This window comes from Crocodylus porosus, unplaced genomic scaffold (genome assembly GCF_001723895.1).
Source record: "Crocodylus porosus isolate Cpor-Errol unplaced genomic scaffold, CroPor_comp1, whole genome shotgun sequence".
Lineage (NCBI taxonomy): Eukaryota > Metazoa > Chordata > Crocodylia > Crocodylidae > Crocodylus > Crocodylus porosus.
Genome location: NW_017728950.1, coordinates 61025201 through 61043811, shown reverse-complemented (window position 1 = coordinate 61043811; position 18611 = coordinate 61025201). Strand labels below are relative to the sequence as shown.

General features: G+C 40.8%; 1 long non-coding RNA gene across 1 annotated transcript; it reads right to left on the bottom strand.

Moving 5' to 3' along the window:
* Positions 1 to 9700: 9700 nt before the first annotated feature.
* LOC109323491 lies at positions 9701 to 14470 on the bottom strand. The gene is made up of 3 exons (XR_002104682.1): positions 14460 to 14470; positions 13488 to 13494; positions 9701 to 9773 (listed from the first exon to the last, which is right to left on the bottom strand). It is a non-coding gene; the product is annotated as an uncharacterized LOC109323491 (long non-coding RNA).
* Positions 14471 to 18611: the final 4141 nt, after the last annotated feature.

The window sequence follows — 18611 nt, the reverse complement described above, 5'->3', positions numbered from 1 at the left end:
GTCTGCTGCCGAGCATGCTGAGGAGCACCCTGCACTTCTGTGGGACACTTCATGCACCCCAGCACTGCAGCATTCACAAGCCCCTGCTACCTAGAGGTATGTGAAAAAACATTTAAAGCTGTGTCTATGTCTGAATCACCAAATCTTTCTGAATCTTTCCGAATCAATTTGGAGGTTCTGATTCGATTCGGATTCAGAAATTCAGCCACTGAATTGGGCCGAATTTCCGCTGAATCAAATCAGGGACTGAAGCTTTGCACAGCCTCACCAAATGATACTGTGTAGTAGCATGTCACAGCACAAGCAGTGCTAATACACTACTCAGCAGTATTATTAGGCAACTGCACAGTAGCATCACTAAAAAGGTGTTCACTGGTGTTACTGCACAGTAACTCTAGTTACTTTACATTTATTTAGTACTAGATTATACAAGCACTAAATAAATACCCAGTAACCACTGCACAGTAATGTCTCATGTAGTTGTGCCCACAGATACCATTGTTTTAGAGCTTAAAAATACATGTAATTATTTTAACAAGAATTTAATGCAGTGAAACAGACTTTTTATTCAACTGCAAAATTCAGGCACCTATCAAGCCACTGTTTCACGAGTCATGCAGTCCTGAAAAGAAACCACGTCTTACCCGTATCATTATAAATATATGACAATGAGAAATCTTTTATGGTACCCCTTAAATTTTTGCATGAGAATGTTGCACAAGCCCATATCTGCTGATGCAAATATACTTAATGAAGTGCTTAGTTCCAGTTATCACATGCCCTAAAGTTATGACTTATTTAAAACACAACAGTAAGTGTTTATTGTAGGATACTGTTACTGTCACATAGAGTATCCAAGGCTTAATGGCCAGAATGCACAGTTGTGTTCTTGAAAGTCCTAATGCAAACCCACTGAAAGCACTGAGTCTTTCCATTAATTTTCAGCTGTGGATAAAGCCCACAGTTTTCTAAGGATTGGTCCTGCTTCTGAACTCTCTTATCAGAGAGAATCAAGCAGAACTCCACTAATGTCTGTGTTGGCAAAGCTGTGTAAAAAGATCATAAGATTAAAATCAGAGTCAATGATGCATGCTGTACTTATTCATTCATCATTTATTGTGCTCATTCCAATGTGCTTGATTCTTTTTAGATTTGGATATGTTCCAAAGTCAAAAGACTATGACATGGGCCAACAACTTAATGACCTTACTGGCCTTTAAACTGTTGTGGGGCCCTGTGCTTATACATGCAACTCCCATTCCCACTGATGCCGTTTAGGCATGAAGATGAAGGTAGATGATCCAAATAGGTATTCTCCTTTGTTACATTTAATTACAGATATCCTTTGTACCCATGTACAATAAGGCCTTGCTTTGCCAAGGTATGGCACCATATAACCATCACCAAGGTATCTCAACACTTCTGAGTCTTTCATAATGCTTGCCCATTACATGTTGAGGTGGACAGCATCTATTTTGTCACAAAATGCCATGCAACAGAATGCAATCTAATGTATCAAACCAAGGCTGGTGGCTGAGTGACTATAGAGTTTCAGTTATGTGGTGCCTGGTAAATTGTTCTGGATATTCAAGATATAAAACAAAGAAGCTTTAAAGATGTTTTATCACAATATTATTTTTCTATTACAACTGGAGAAAACATCTTAATTTTTTTAAAGGCCCCAGGTAAAAAAGGGGCAGTCAGCATTAACTCTAACAGAGTGAGGAATAAAAAGAAACCTAAATTTAAATCCATTTCTGGAGAATATGCTGTTAATTCTTTGCACTATTTCAATAGTTCTTTATCACCTCTCTTTAAAATACAAAAGAAAGAGAAAATGAATTCTGGAATACAGGCTCAGCGTGCCTGAGGTGGAGGTTCCTGGAGTTGCCTGTGCACAAATGAGTTTAATGTGATTAAATTATAACAGGTCTCATGAGCACTATTTAACTAAGAACATGTAGACTGTGCATATAAACAAATTACACTGGGCCTGAGTCCAGCACATCAAGTGCTCTCCAGCAGTGGAAAGTGATCTGCTGCAAAGCCTAAGATTGATCACCACTAACTGAGAGGCAACAAGATGCTATCTGCCTAACCAGGGACCGTGTCTTTTCCCATGTGTGTACAGCGTCTAGCACACTGCGGGTGCTATATTTCAATAACAGATCATGAGAATAGTGGGTGTGGTGAAACAATCCGTCTCACCTTCTGTTAAGTGCATTTTGAGGCTCAGTGTAGCCTGAATATTTTCTATTTCATGTTAACACTGAAACCACAACTCCAGCAAATTCAACATGGGAATTATAAACCAGATGAAATAAGTGTTAATTTGGTGAATTCTGGTACAAGATCCTCTTTCATGATTAGGAACTGAGGTGTGGACATAGGGCCTCATGAAAGGGCATGTCTGTCAACATTAACAAGATTAGGGAGCACATGCTTTGAAAGAGAGGAAAGTTGATCTCCCAGGGTAGTTTGATTCCTTCAGCACAGATTCCAGGGGATCAACACATCTACAAGCAATGTAATTTCTCATTTACCTTGCCTGGAGACTAAATAGAAAATGAAACAACTGGAATTAAAAAAGGAGAAAAAGACTGAATAAAATGTGGTTTGCCAAGAACTGCAAACTCCTCTTTTTTGTGTGGTAGAGATGAGTGATGAAGCTAACCGCCCCAAAAAAAGAGAGAAAAGGGAGCACAATCCTCTGATCACTTTAAAGAGGACAATATGAAAGGAAAATTGATTCCTAATGCCTGGAGAAGAGGACAGGGATGTCTTCTTTGCAAATATAGTTGAAAGCGACCTTCTGCACATAGCATGTGCAATGTTTATTGCATAAACTACATTTGAACAACCCCCTGTGGGTTTCAAATAGTTTTACAAGGTGCAAGCTTTATATTGTGTTTTCCCCCTATGTAACTGCTAAACAAAGCATTTTGGTCATTTGGGGAAATCCATTTCAGCTATGAAATTTAGTATAAAATTAGTCTCCACTGGGACTGGAATGGTTTGGTGAGGCACAATTGTGCCTTGAAGATGAGCTTGTGAGGTCCCTTCCAGGCCTACTTTCCTATGATTCTATGATCTTCACAATATTGAAAGGTCACTTTTTCAGAAATATAAAGAAAATATGGTTAGACCCTGGTTTAACTATGTGAGAGAGCAATTTTTAAAAATATTTTCACTTAAAGCATATGAAAACTGGAGGAAATGTCAGAGCAAAACTGGGCCTCTCATGCATATTGGGGCCTGAAGAGGTGTCACAATTTCTGACTGAATGCAAGTAAGAAGTGCAGAATCTAAGACACATTATTGGCTACTTCTGTTTCCAATTCATTCATTAGAATACACCAGCTTGGCAATGTCCTGTACTTCTCATTTTTTGGTCCTATCTCAGACTTGTTTCACTTGTAAGCCTTGGTATAGCAAAGACTAAAAACTGTAAAAAGAATATTTTGCACTCAGACCATCTTTTTTCTGAGGATGGCACAATGGTTTTCACATATCAGCCCCTGAATCTCTGACACTTCTCTAAGAATAAGGTAAGGATGTATTTTTACCTCCATTTTATAGCTGAGGAGGCAAAGGCAACAGCTTTCAAAGGTGGATAATAATAGGACTACCAATGGACAAGGGTTCTATGCAGTTTCAGTAGGGATAGGACTAGTGGCAGCATAATGGAAGATGTTGAGGCTGTGCAAACCAGGTCATTTATTTGGAAGCCTGGTATGGACTTGGGTACCTAGTTTTTAGTCCTAAAGTTTAAACAAGGTTGTCCAATGGTTTAATACAAGGGCCAGATTCAGATTGCTGTATGTTGGGTAGTATCTCATAGTTGTGCCACCTGTCAAAATCAACTGGCATTAGGTTTGAGGTTTGTGGCCCCATATCAAGCCTTCTGCCTCTGGTCCATCCCCAGAAAGCACATCCTGCCCACTGGCTCTTGCTCTGCACTTGCCAGTTCCTCAAAATGAAGTAATGTAGCCTTGTTAGAGCCGGGCTAAGAAGAGGCATAAGAGGGCAGCTCTGTGCCCTGGGTAGTGGCAGTGAGCAGACCAGGGACAGCTGCTGGCAGCGGTGGTGTGGCCAGACAGTAGCTGCAGCAGTTGCTATTTTTGCCAGCACTCTCCACCATGAGCACTCTGCTGTTGCCCCTTTTCTCTCACACACCTCCTCCACTCTAGTTATGCTACTGGTACATGTCCCATTCTCTTTCAGGCTTAACACCAGTAAAATGACTGTATTGACCCATATCCAAGATCTGGCATGTGTGGAGGGGAAATGAATAGATGGGACATGCTTTACATCTGTGATCCTGGGCATGGCCCAATGACAGTATAGACATACCCTAAGATCATGATCATCAAGGGTACTAGGCATGCCCTAAGTTTTTACCCAGAAGAAGCTAGCCCTTTTAGCATCTTCATGCCATTTTTGTATACCATGGACCAGATCCGGTCCACAGAACTATATCATCTGGCCTGTGGGGCCTCCTACAGGTCTGGAAATTTAGCTGCAGGGGAGCAGTGGCAGGATCCCACTTGCAGTAGTGTGGGAGCAGTGCCACCTCTCCTCTGCTGCCAGAGTTCTGGATCCATGGGCTGGATACCATGGCCCTATGTGCCAGATGTTTATTTCTCTTTTTAACTCCAGTCTTAGGTTTAAAAAAAGTTGTGTAGGCCTCAGGCCAAAAAAAGAATGAATGAAAACGAAGGGGGAGAAATGTCTCATGCGCACCTGTGAGACACCCCAATCAGTTCAGTTCTCAAAGGCAGTAAAGTGATTTATAATTTTTTTTTTTTGCTCTGCTCTCTCTAAATCTAATTATAGCAGAAGTCCAGCAGCTTCTCAGTGTCAGGGCTGACACAGTGATAGCTTAGCTCTGTCAAAAGAGGGGAAACAGTTTGCTACATGCCGGCCTGACACTCCTCATTATCATCTGTGCAAAACGAGCACTGAAAAAGAAGATGAAATAAGAAAAACTAACTTATTCTTCCTGGAGTCATTCATCAAGCACTTTAGTGGCAAAATGTTCCCAAACTTGCAATGCTGTCTCATGAAACCAGAGCTGACTTCTTGCTAAATTCCAATATTAGTCACAGTTTTGTGGTCACAGTTATTTTTTTTTTAAATAAAGGAGTTTCTCATGACTATGACAAGTTATTTGGGGGGGAGGGAGGAGAGGGGAAGGCACTGTAACTTAGATTATTGTTTGCCATTCTCTGTTACAGGTGACCACAGCATGGGGGAAGGAATAAAATAATTTCTCAAGGTTGACAGATGCAGAATGTTCTGAAGGAGGAACAATGCGGGCAGTGTTACAAGGGAAGGGGAACCTTTCAACACCCTCACAAAGGAGAGATATTAAACACAAAGCATTGTACCATGAGACACTAGCACCTTCATTTTGCACACTCACAACCAACTACAGCCAAACAAGCCTACATGCATCAGCTTGTTAACAGTGAAAGATACATCTGATCAGTACGGCATTTGAGGATGATTAATGTGAAGGGCATCTGACAGGATAAACTTTCCTTCCTTTTATGTAGGCTTGGCATTAAGTAACACCTGCTCAGTTGCTTCAGGACTGGTCACAGGATTAAGATATACAAAAAGGTGTGTTAAGGTTTATTATGGTTGGAAAGAAGGAAGAGCAGAGTGGTACTTTATAGAATTGGGCTATAAGGTACTCCCCTGCCTTGCCTTCTGCCTAGCTTCAGACTAGCATGCCAAACTACTTCTCTACTTATAGAGGTAGGTATCAAGCACAGGGACTGAGAGCATGATCAGAATTTACATCCAGTCCAGATTGGCAGTTACACAAGTGATTACCCTTGTAATGGTTTACATGACACAAGTGAGAAATCTCAGTATGACTCCTCCAAGACACTGGCCCCATCCCTGGCCATCTCAGCTGGAAGGCTGCTGAATCCAAGAGAGGTGAAACTACTCCCTCAAGCTAGGGACACACATTACACATAAACCTGTTTAAGTGATCATAAACACGTTTAAATCTGTAACAGAACAGATGTTCAATGCACATAAACTGGTTTGAAAATGGCTGAAACCAGTTTGATATAAACCTGGTGGAATGTAGTATCAGACTTAACTGATTTGGCTCAAACAGTTTTATGCAATGTCTGTCCCAGAACCCTTGCTGGTTTAAATTAAACCAGACTCCCCCAGCATCCCGGCATGCTCTCTGGGCTGGGTGGGGCTCTCTGCTCCACAGCAGGGCTGGTCCCTCCCCCCTGCTCCCTGGCTGCAGCTCCGGTAGTCTCTGCAGGCGTTTGCCTGGATTCTGCTCCCCACCCTCACCTTCTAAGCAGGCATTTCCCTGTCCCTCACAGACACGTCTCAGTATTAGCTAGCAGACCACATGCTGGCTACCTCCAAGCTGTGGCACACAGGACAAAGGCAGAATCAACACATAGCTGGTAATGTCTCTCTGCTTTCTTAAAGGGGTGATAAACACTGAGTTAGGGGTGATAAACATTCCTTGCTGGGCTGCTCAGGAGGGGGAACCCCTCCCTAATCACAGTGTCCTGCTGGGGCCTGGCCATGCCCCCCTCAGTTCAGCTCTGTGGAAGAAAGGGAGGGCTGCTCTAGCACCCTCCAGCTTCTAGCCTGAGCCGCTGCAGGCATGTGCCTGAATTTCTGGGATGTCTGTCTGGTTACAAAACTGATTTAGCCTAGCCAGGTTAGACTAACCTGCAAAGATTGAATCAATTCAGGCTCAGGCTTTTTGAATGTCTGTCCCTAGCCTCAGTGACAGGTCTCAGGCAGAGTCATGTTTCATTGATGAGGAAGCCTATATGGATATGGTCACTGCCCTACCCATATCTGCTCTGGGCATCAGCAGAAGACACTAGTTTGTATTGCTGTTCATCAAAGTCCTTTCTGAAGCTCTAAATCAATCAAAATGGTTTTCAAAAGGGAAAAAAAGGTATCTAGAGGATGGGACAAATTCTACACCTTTTGCTTAGGTTTCAGTTGTTGTGTGAGTATACATGCCATTGTTGCTGGGACAAAGAGATGTTTAAAATGGGACAATTTCACACACATGTATGCATGAGCACGCATATACACACACACATTCAAACCTATACCTGCTCTCTAGAACATTCAGCTGAGACAGGAGCTTAGAGACGGCTCAGTATGCTAAGAGCAGTGTGTAAGTGTAAGTGGAGTGTTTTATTTTGATGCTCAAGAAATATGGTCAACCTACTCATTTCTTTCCCTGATGAATGATTTCACCTCTCTGCCATGGAGTAGATAGGATCAAAGGAACATGGGAAAAAAGGGCTGGAAGAGATGTTGCAAGGGCATCTAGCACATCCCCCTAGTTCATCTAGTACAGCCCCCTTCTCAAGGCAGGATCATCCCTGACTAAACCATCCCAGCCAAGTCTAAGCTGCTTTTGAAAATTTCCGAGGATGGAGATACCACAATTTCCACTGTTGAAGCATGAGACCATTGTTCCTAGCGGCCATGGAGAAGATCCTATCTGTATCTTCTCTGTAATCATCCTTCAGATATTTGAAGACAGTTATCAAATACTCCCTCAAGTTTTCTCTTTTCCAGACTAAATAACCCTAGTTTTTTCAGCTGTTCCTCATAAGTCTTGTCTCTCAAGCACTTAATCATTTTTGTTGCTCTGTGCTGGATTCTTTCCAAGCTGTCTATATCCTTCTTGAAGTGTGAGGCCCAAAACTGGACACAATACTCCAGGTGAGGCTTTGCCAGTTCTGAAATGAGTGGAAGAATCACTTCTCTTGATTTGCAAGTGAGACTCCTGTTAATACAACCCAGTATACTGTTGGTCTTTTTTGCAACAGGAGCACATTTGTCCATGTTGAATCTCATTGGATTGATTTCAGATCATTTCTCAGGCTATCCAGGTCATTCTGGATCCTATCACTGCCCACAAGAATGTCTGTAACTCCACCAAATTTGGTGTCATCTCCAAATTTGCTAAGCTTGCATTCAATCTTATAATCCAAATCATCGATGAAGATGTTGAACAATATCAGAACTGAGTCAGACCCTTGGAGAACCTCACTTGATAGCTCCTCACAACTGGACATTGAGTCATTGATGTCTCATTGAGCAAGATGGCCCAACCAGTTATGTGTCCAAGTTACAGTACTTTCCTTGTCTGTATTTCCTATGAGACTGTCATAGAAGTCTATGTCAAAAACCTTGCACCTGTGAGTGTATAGATAGCATTGACCTACTTCCATGGAAACATGTTCCTTCTCAACCAACTCCGAGTGAGGAAATTTGCAGAGAAATTCATGCAACAGCACCCAGAGGTATGGGAGGTCATGCTTCATTTACCCTCGCAACCCAAATGGAAAGCAAACACAACCACAGGATTGTATTAGGTGTCTACACCCTTTCTATTCACAGTGTGGTCCCATACTAAGTAGAGAATGGTCCCAGACATGAGTGATTGTTGCCTTCTGAATCGGGGGGGGCACCCACAGAAGCTGCTGAAGGCAGCAGCTCTGTTGGGGGGGCACCAACACTACAGACAGCATCAGTGTCAGCCATCAGGGGGGTACTGGCCCCGTTGGGGGGGCACATGCACTCCTGTGCACCCCCTACCAGTCGCCTATGGTCCCAGACACATACTGCCAGGAAAATCATTTAAAGAGGTGGCACTGGGTGTCAGAACTAGTACAGAGGGACTAGTTCAAACTACAGATAGCTGTGAACATCTATGCTGTTTAGGGCTGGACTTTGGGTCCATTCTTCAGGGGTAACCTGTGCTTTCTTCTATCCTCAGTGTTTCAATTTGGAATAAAAATTCACAAAGACAACTGTATAGCTGTTACCTGCCTTTAGCACACATCTCCACTATTCACCTCATAGGGTCACAGCAACCCAGGCCTCAGTTTTTGTTTTGTTCTTATTGAAGTAAAAGTTGACTCAATAGCAATAACACCTAAATAAGGGATGTGTAAGAAGTGAGAAAGGACTTATGAATTTGGCCCTGCAGTCTTTAAACTTACAGGAGCAGATGCCTTGCCGTTATAATGGACTCCCATGTCACCGAGAGAGAAAAGGAAAAAAAAAAAAAGAAATGTAGCTGATCAGAAACCATCTGTCTTTGTATTCAGTATAATCCAACAATGATAAATATGATCGTATTTGACTATCTAAGATTCAACATCTCACCTTCAATTAAATCCACTAGAACAAAAAGGGATTCAGGTTACAAACCACAAAGAAATGAATAGCCCACAAAGTGAAGGGCATACAATGTCAGAATGCTAGTAGGTCTGTGATAATTTGAATATTACCAAACTTCATTATGATTCATTATTTTCACTAATATAGAACCTAAGAGATCTTATCATAAACCAATTTTTCCTGGCACAAGCCAAAAATAGAAAAAAAGTTGGTCACTGCCCCAAAGCTGCAATTTAGATATAAGATGTGAGACAACAGACAGGTACACACAAAGGAGCACATACAGACAATCAGGCAATCTTGATGACTGAAATTAAGAGAATTCATGGCAGAACAGCAGTCTAATTGTAGTTGAGGCGGGGGCAGATCTAGGGTGAGTGCACTAGTACCCCTCTTTGATTCCTGGTCAACCCAAAGTTTAAAACAAATTGCCTAGCAGCGGTAGCAGCATTTCTAGTCAGGCAGTGCTGAGGGAATCAATTGATTTCAGGGCTTATTATAATCTACCTGAACCCTTCTAAACATTTCCTTCCACAGATGTTAATTACCCTCTTGTTTTTAATGGTCTTGATGTCCCACCAATCGTGTAATCCTTCACTCTGCCATTTTACTGTATGTTAGCTGCTCCTGGCAATGAAGCTCCTATTTCACAGCCCCACGGATTGTTTTTTAACTCATTCCAATGCAGTTATATTTGTTTTTGCTTCAACCTTAAACTGAATAATACAGCCCCAGGCCTGTAGTTTATAAGTAAAGCTTTTAAGTTATCTGTAACTGAAGAAAAATATATGTTGTATTATATGTGATGAGGCACCACACCATCTGCACCCTCATTTTCAAAATCCTAGATCTAATCATGGGTTGAGGTTCTTATAGTTATGATGGAAAAAGAGAATTTTAAGGAGGAATTTAGAGGATAATGAAGTAGCTTTGCAGGTATCTACAAGGAGTTCCTCTCAAGCATAAGGAGCAGCACAAAGGTGTTTGAAAATAAGTGGTCAGTGGAGAATGACCTCATGGGTGGATCAGGGGCAGGAGCTGGCAAACTAATCATGAATGAGAGAAGACAGGTAGTTTGGGGACAGATTCTGACAAGCCTTGAAAATATGATGAGCAGCAAGCCAGTGGAGGGATGAAGAGGGGTGGCAGGCTAGGAGTATGAACTTTGCAGCAGCATTCTGGGTGGCTTGGAAGGGGGCAAGTTTGCATTTGCCAAGGTCAAAGACCTTGTTTGACCTATGTTAGAGTAATTATATTGCAAAATGATGGCATCCTGGATGAGAGCTTTAGCTCTGTGCATGGATAGGAAATCTGTATCTTAGCAACTCTTGCAGAAAGAGACATAATTTGGGTGCGAAAATCTAAGAGTGAGGTGCCAGTTAAAGGCATACCCACAATCTTCCTTATTAGAATCAGACCTGAGTGATGGGCAGGATAACAATGTTGTCCATGATAATTAAGGAAGGATGTTGAGGGGGAGATATTTTAAGGTGCAGGAATTGCTTACATTTGGTTAGATTCCAGCTTACTTGACTGTTGAGAAAGCTTTTGTTGCAACTGTTGACATAAAAAAGTGACACGGGGCTATGAATTCTTCAGCTCTTAGTGACTGTATACAATTAGACCTCATCATTACTTGTCTGAAAATACTCTGGGGGCATGTCTATACATGTATTTATGCCAGCTTAAATTTACTGCGCAGTAAATTACTATGCAGTAAGTGGGACTAGGTCAGCATTAGTCCCAAACTGAAGCCAGGAGAGGTGGCCTGTCAGGAACCCTGGGGCTAGGCTCAGGCTGCCCCCCTAGTGACTGGAAAGACCAAGCAGGGAGATGCCCTGGGTTACTGTGCAGTAACGTGTCTACACATGCACAGGGCCGGACACAGGCATGGGTGAACTGGACGGCTGCCTGTGGCCCAGACAGAAAGGGGGCCCCAAAAAGGTGAAAATAATGATCATTATCATTATCTCTGACAAAGGGGGACTGATACTAAAAGTTGGCCCAAGGTCACCAGGAGTCTAGGTACAGCTCACATTGGCATAAGTCACCATATTTACTGCAGAGTAATTTTGGTTACTGCACAGTAAACATGCACATGTAGACATACCCAGGGAGATGAACAAAATTATGACTGAGTCATTGGTGGCCCTCTGTCCTGTGAATCAGTATTAAAGCTGTATTCCAAGAATGTCTAAAATGTAAAAGAAGGGGAACCAAAATATTGTTTCTACTACCCCTTTAACTATTTTTTTCCTTTCTTCTTTTCATACCGTGTTTTCAGTTATTCCTACTATTAGGGTATGTACATATTGTAGGGTCATGTGGAGATACCCAAGGTAGCTTGGGTATCAGAAACAGCTTATCTGCAGCAGCACAGAGCTCCATAAAAGCTAATTTGCCCTTTTGGCTAAGTACAGGGAGGTATGTGGAACACAGGAGTGGACTTAGAGCTGAGAAGCAGGCAATTCTGAACTTAGGTCTGCTGATAATTGGTTGTGTGATGCTAGGCAAGTCAGTTTACCAGCTTGGGCTTTCATTTTCCCATTTAACATGAGGGAAATACCTGTTTCCCAAAGGATAGCGTGAGGTGAATTGGCTGATGATTATACAAACAGTGTAAGCACAAAATGCAAATTTTCTGATCCTCCATAGTGAGCAGCTGCAAATACCACTTCTTTCTTTATTGTATTTACTGTTAAGTTTCATAGACATTTCTGATCACAGAAGAGTAAGAGATAACATGCAACAGAGAAAAAAAAAAGTACTTAGGATGTAATTCTTGATAGATTTATTTTTCTTTGCTATGTGTGATCAGGATAGAAGGTAAGGTCCAGAAAGATTTTGGCTAGGGACAGAAATTACACACAAACCAATGTAAGCGAATGGAAATCGGTTCAAACCTGTAACACAACAGGGCTAAGTGCAGATAGTCAAAAAGCCTGAGGCTGAATCAATTCAATCTTTGCAGTTAGTCTAAGCTGTGCAGAATGAACTGAAAAGCAAGTGAACAGACATTCACTTTTGCAGGGGAAGTGCAAAATATCCTGGGATACTGGGGGACTGAGTTAACTTGAATCTGGAGGGGATTTGGGACAGTAGTTCAATAAACTGATTTAACCTAAATCAGTTAAGTCTGATACTACATCCACCCAGGTTTATCTTAAACTAGTTTTGGCCACGTTGAAAGCAGTTTATGTGCACTGAACTTCTAGGCTAGGGACAGAAATTGCACACAAACTGGTAGAAGTGATCAGACACTGGTTCAAATCTGTAACAGCAGAAGTTCAGCGCACAGGTTTGTGAAAAGTTGTTCAACCTGAGAAGATTGAATCTATTCAGCCTCGGGCTTTTTGACTGTTTATTCATAGCCTTTGAGAACATGCACAGAAAAAGGTGCTGTGTTTAAGCAAAAAATGCAGAAGATATATTTGCTCTTCTCTTTAGAGTAGACCAAACTCAATCAAGAATGTTAGGGTCATATTTTTTCAGTCTTCGTTTCCAATAACATATTGGAATTTCTTAATATTGGCCAAAATTAGAGTAGTTTTAGATTAGATCTTCCCTCAATGAGACATCTGAAAGAAGAAATTGGTACTTTCCAAAAAGTCAAACCGATCTAAAATATTTCATAATCCAAGTATTATGCCATGCAAAATCATCTTTTGATTTTCAGTTGTTTTATAGTATAGACTATTGAAAATATAGAGTATTGTTTGGAAAATAGACCATATTTTTGAAAGTACAGATTATTATTTTCCATGGGTGACATTTTTAATAGTATCTCTGTTATTTACTTAGAAGCCTGACTTCTGACTTTCAGTAGGACTTAAACCTATGCGTTTTGGAAATCTGGCCCTGCCTCCAGCATTTCTTTGTTCAGTTTTAAAGTTCTTTATTGACTAATGCTGTTCACACTAGAGACATTTATGGTGTGAGGTCTATGGTCTTGCACAGGTGTATTTATCAGTGTCTTGTTTATACTCAAACAAAAAGATCATAAACTCTACCTCTGTTGTATTTAGGCTAGAGAAACCTTATTTACACCACAACCATAATTAAAATGACCCATAAATAATAATTTCAAATGTACATCCTGAATAGTAATTTGTCAGTTTATAGCTTGCTGCTTACATGAGTAACATGCCATGTAAATGAACTAATTGCCAAACTGCTTAGGGTAGCATATAAGTTACAAGTTGCAGCAGGAAACATTGAACAATTTATGAGTATTAGATTTTCTGCCCAGAGTGCACAACGTTTTTCAAACACTGCCTGACTGTTTTGCTGTATAGACAATGATGTCAATAAGATTTATATGTAAAATATCTGGAACAATTTCAAAGGCTGAAAGTTTTTGAAACTCAGAACCAACAACCAGCAGTCTACTGCAATATGTGCAACTGTCTGCCCATTGGTCTCTAATGTTTGTTCTTTCTGGGACAAAGCCTCTTGCATCTAGTTAAAAAGTTATGACAGTCTCTCAAAAAGTTATGGCCGTCCCTCAGTGGGGAGAAGTGAGGTTTCACTGAAAGGAAGGGCAAGATTCAGGGAAACTGAGAAAGGTATCTGAATGCCTGTATGCCAGAGAAAACAACTCCATGAGAGCTCCCTTTCCCCTAACACAGAGGAAAACTTGGGATTAGACAGACTTACAGAAAGGGAGATATGGGGAGGGAGAACATAAATCTAGATAGCTCCCCTATCCAATTTCCCTTCCAATAGGGGGTTCAGTACTGAAGGGACACTCACAAAACAGTCCCACTATCAACCTGTGGAGGAAGCTCTGAGGATCTACCCAGTACACTGTCCACTTATTTATGCTATGAATTGGAGATAGGAATTGTCCCATTATTGTGACTACACTAATCTGCTTTCAGTGGCAGGAGTTACAATAGGTCAGTATCTACCTAGAGCTATCTTTCAATTGCTATGTGCTGAAGGTTGGTTTAAATTTAGGATTTGGGATATGTCATTTCTGCCTAACATTGCCTATTATTACAAGCTTCTTCCATGAAATTCCAGTTAAAAGTATGTCACATTCTACCAAAGGATCTTTATTAAGGCCAAAATATATCTTTGCCTTTTCCATATAGTCTATAGGACAGATGAACTAGTGATAGAGCTATTAAAACAAGCCTCTTATTTGTTAAACCTCCAAAAATTAAATCATGTTTTGAGTACACTGAATATTTGTAAAAGGTGCCTCTTCATTTTTGTTTTATGTGAAAATCATCCATTATTACTGAAACTTTCTGAACAAGAAATTTTAGAACAGAAAAAAATAAATGGGTTTTAAATAGAAGTAAGAGAATGAAAATGAGAAAGGAAGAGTGTAGGAGATCATCAGAAAAATATTTTATAATAGCTACTACAAAAAAAATTTGTGGGAATAGATTTATTTACAAAGGCCACATTTACACAAGATGCTGACTACACAGTAGCTCATTACTACTGTGCAGTAGTGTCACGTGGCCCGAAGCATGATGTGATGCTACTGTGCAGTAGTAATGAGCTATTAAGCAGTTAGCATCACCTAAAAGCCATTTGGTGCTGCTACTGCACAGTAACTCCAGCTACTGCACAGTCATTACACACTTGTATCTACAAGTACTTTTAGATACAAGTACTAAATGTATAAACAAGTAATTACTGCACAGTCAGCATCTCGTGCAGATACAGTCAAGAAGTACTGTAATTTACTCATATACCACACATACCTTTCCCTCAAAAATTTAGCTTTCCAAAACTGGAACGTGTTTCTTAATGAGAGAAGCTGCTTTTTGTGCCCAGAATTGAAGCACCCCACTTTGATTCCTTCTCCACCCAAAGTTTAAAACCATCTGCCTGGCGGCAGCAGTGGCATTTCTATTCAGGCAGCTGAGGGAGTCAGTTGATTTAATGGCTCATTACTTTACACTCCACAGATGTTAATATCTGTCTATTCTTTTGGTCTGGATATTCCACCAACCAGGCTAACCTTTTTTCAGCGAATATTGCTGCCTGTGAGCTACTTCTGGTCTCCTTTTTTCTATTTCACAAATAGAAATTCATAGATCTGCCCACAGAGAGTAATCTCCAGCAGTAGGTATAGTTGCAACTTCTAGCAGGAAAGAGAGGGCAGAGGGCAAGTGAGATGAAGATCAGGCTATGCATCCATAACACTACAAAAATCAATTTTTCTTCATATTGCCCTTTTAAAAAATAAGGTACATGTCTTATGTGAGGGGCACATGGTATGCAGGACAATACAATATTAGTTAAATGTTTTTGCTGCTGTCTCAGCTACTGTTCTGACATTGTTCTGACTCAAGATAGGCTCTTGAGTTCCATTTTTTCAGTATTGCACATTTTCATGTCATCTATAGCTAATAATAATTAATAAAGTTCCTTCACTGACACAGGATGGATCGGTCCACTTATCTGCCTCTGAAATGCTAAGAACATTTGTGTTTTTGAGATGAGACCAGATGGTCAAAAAAGCATCCAACTATATGTAAATATGAAAACATTTAGATATTTTCTGTGCAAAGACAAAAGCAATTGCCAGAAGCCAGAGTTAACAGCTGGCGTCTTGGATAAGCAATGACAAAATGCACCAGCTGGGAATAAGAGAAATCAGTGGAGTATGAACGAATGCAAACTTGTCTTCAAGTATATCTGAGGTCAAGCAGCATTTGAGGTGCTTGTGATATACCTGGGAGACAGTTTACATAAGAAAAAAAAAGCAGGTAATGTTTTCATTTGTCTCCAGAAAGACTTCTTACCTGTGACACTATGGAAGAGAACTTTAATGGTTTGTTGCTGCAATGTAACTTCATGGGATTAAAGTCAAGATCTGAATCCAAAAGCAACAAACTGTTTTAGGAGGAAAACAGCAAGGGAGGAAACATTCATAGGTATTTTTAAAATAGGTGAGGAGAAGATAGAAAGAATAATACAATATTGCAATGCCCCAGTATGTAGATATAGGAAAATGATACGCAGAGATGTACCAAGCTTATTCAGCTCCTGGAACTGGAGGTGGGAGTGAGGAGGAAGGAAAGGGAATTTTTGTTTTCCCGAGTACTATGCACATAGAAGGTAACATCAGTGTAAGGTTGGGCAGAAGCAGCTATTAGCTCTTAGCTAAACTGGAGAAATGGGAATTAATATATATTATACTGAAAACTGACTAATGCATAGGTTAAGAGGGAGACTACAGTGGGTTATATTAAAAATGGAGTTATCTAGTTGGAAAGCAGTTGTGAACAGCATTCCTCAAGACTGTTTAATCCTATTTAATACTTTGATCTTGGTGCAGGAATTACATAGGTGCTCATTAAATTTGTGGAGGATACAAAATAGAGGATTATTGGTAATATAGATTCATAGACGTTAGGGTCAGAAGGGACCTCAATAGGTCATCAAGTCCAACCCCCTACCCTGGGCAGGAAAGAGCGCTGGGGTCAGATGACCCCAGCTAGGTGCTTGTCCAGTCTCCTCTTGAAGACCCCCAAGGTAGGGGAGAGCACCACCTCCCTTGGAAGGCCATTCCAGATTCTGGCAACCCTTACTGTGAAGAAGTTCTTCCTGATGTCCAACCTAAATTTGCTCTCCATCAATTTGTGGCCAATGTTCCTAGTTACTCCAGAGGGTGCCCTAGTAAATAGAGCATCTCCTATTCCCTGCTGCCCTCCCTTGATGAATTTATAGGGAGCCAGAAGATCACCTCTCAGCCTTCTCTTGTGAAAACTGGAGAGATCTAGGTCCCTCGGTCTCTCCTCTTAAGGCGTTGCCTGCAGGCCTCTCTGACCATATGAGTGGCTCTCCTCTGACCCCTCTCCAGATTCTCTGCATCCTTCTTGAAGTGTGGTACTCCAACTGCAGCCTGATCAGTGCCACACAGAGGGGAAGCATCACCTCTCTGGTCCTGTTCGTCGTGCATCTGCTAATGCATGATAAAGTGCAGCTAGTCTTGTTGATCACTTTGTCAAATTGACTCATGTTCATCTTGGAATCAGCTATGATTCCAAGATCCCATTTTTGCTACTGTGCTGCTGAGAAGGTCATCCCTCAGCCTGTAGGTGTTTTGGTGGTTCTTTTTGCCCAGGTGCAGCACTTTCCACTTGTCTTTGTTGAACTGCATCCTGTTTCATTCTACCCACTTTTCCAACCTGTCCAGATCCACCTGGATACGTTCCTTACCCTCTGATGTGTTAACTTTGTCCCATAATTTGGTATCATCTGCAAACTTGGACAGGGTGCTCTCCATGCCCTTGTCCAAGTCACTGATGAAGACATTGAATAGTACTGGTCCAAGGACCAAGCCTTGCGGGACTCCACTCCCCACATCTTTCCAGGTCAATATTGACCCATCCACCACTACTCTTTGGGTGTGACCCCTAAGCCAATATGGAGGAAGATCATATTGTACAAGAAGAATTAGAAAATCTTAACTCTAATAATCTAGAGTTAAAATTGCTTTGGGAACAATACCAAGGACTTTATGTAGAGACAACAGAGGAAAAAGTGACCTAGGTGTCATGGCTAATCATTAACCACCAGTGTGATTCATCAGTGAAAATGGCTAATACAATTCTGAGATATATTAGATAGAGTATTTTTAGCACAGACAGGGAAGTAAAAGTGTCACTGGTAAAACACTACTTAAAATACTAGCAGTAGCTCTGGCAACCTATGTTAAAAAAAAGGATAAATGGGGACAAGTGAAGAAAAAGTCTATGAAGATGACTGAAGAAATGGAGAACCTATTTCATTAAAGACTAAAAGATCTTTGCTTGTTTAGTTCAAAATGAAGGTTGATATGAAATAGGATTATTCTTCATAAATATATTTGGGGGTGAGTCTTGAGGATGGAGAAGAATTATTAAAATTAGGGACAATATTGATACAAAGTCATATGGTTGTAAAGTGGACATGAACAAATTTAGACTGGAAATTAGAAGGTTCCTAATAATTAGAGAATAGTCATTCTAAAATGGTATTCCAAACAAAGTCACGGAAAGAAATTTCAAGGTGAAGCATCATAAATTTATGGAAGGGAGAAAGAGGCGATCTCAGAGTATTAGCTAGAACACAGGACATGTGGTTTCAAGAGTCTGGTATCCTGAGGAGAGGTTAAAAGGAAATTTTATCATCATAGAAATTACACTATCTCTCAGAAATGTTTAGTTCAGTAATCTTGTAGCAAAACCCCCAGTTTTTCTTTTTTTTTTTTAAATTTTAAAATGCATTCCCTCCCCTTCCCCAACAATTTCTGACGTTTTCTTTCCCTCTCTATCCCCTATAGATAAGTATAAGTTTGTTAAGACATAGGATAAGCTTCAGCAGGTTTCCCAGGTTTCTGCATCAGTTTCTTTCCTGGCTGTCTCCTCCTTGCCACCACTTATCTGCCCTCTGCC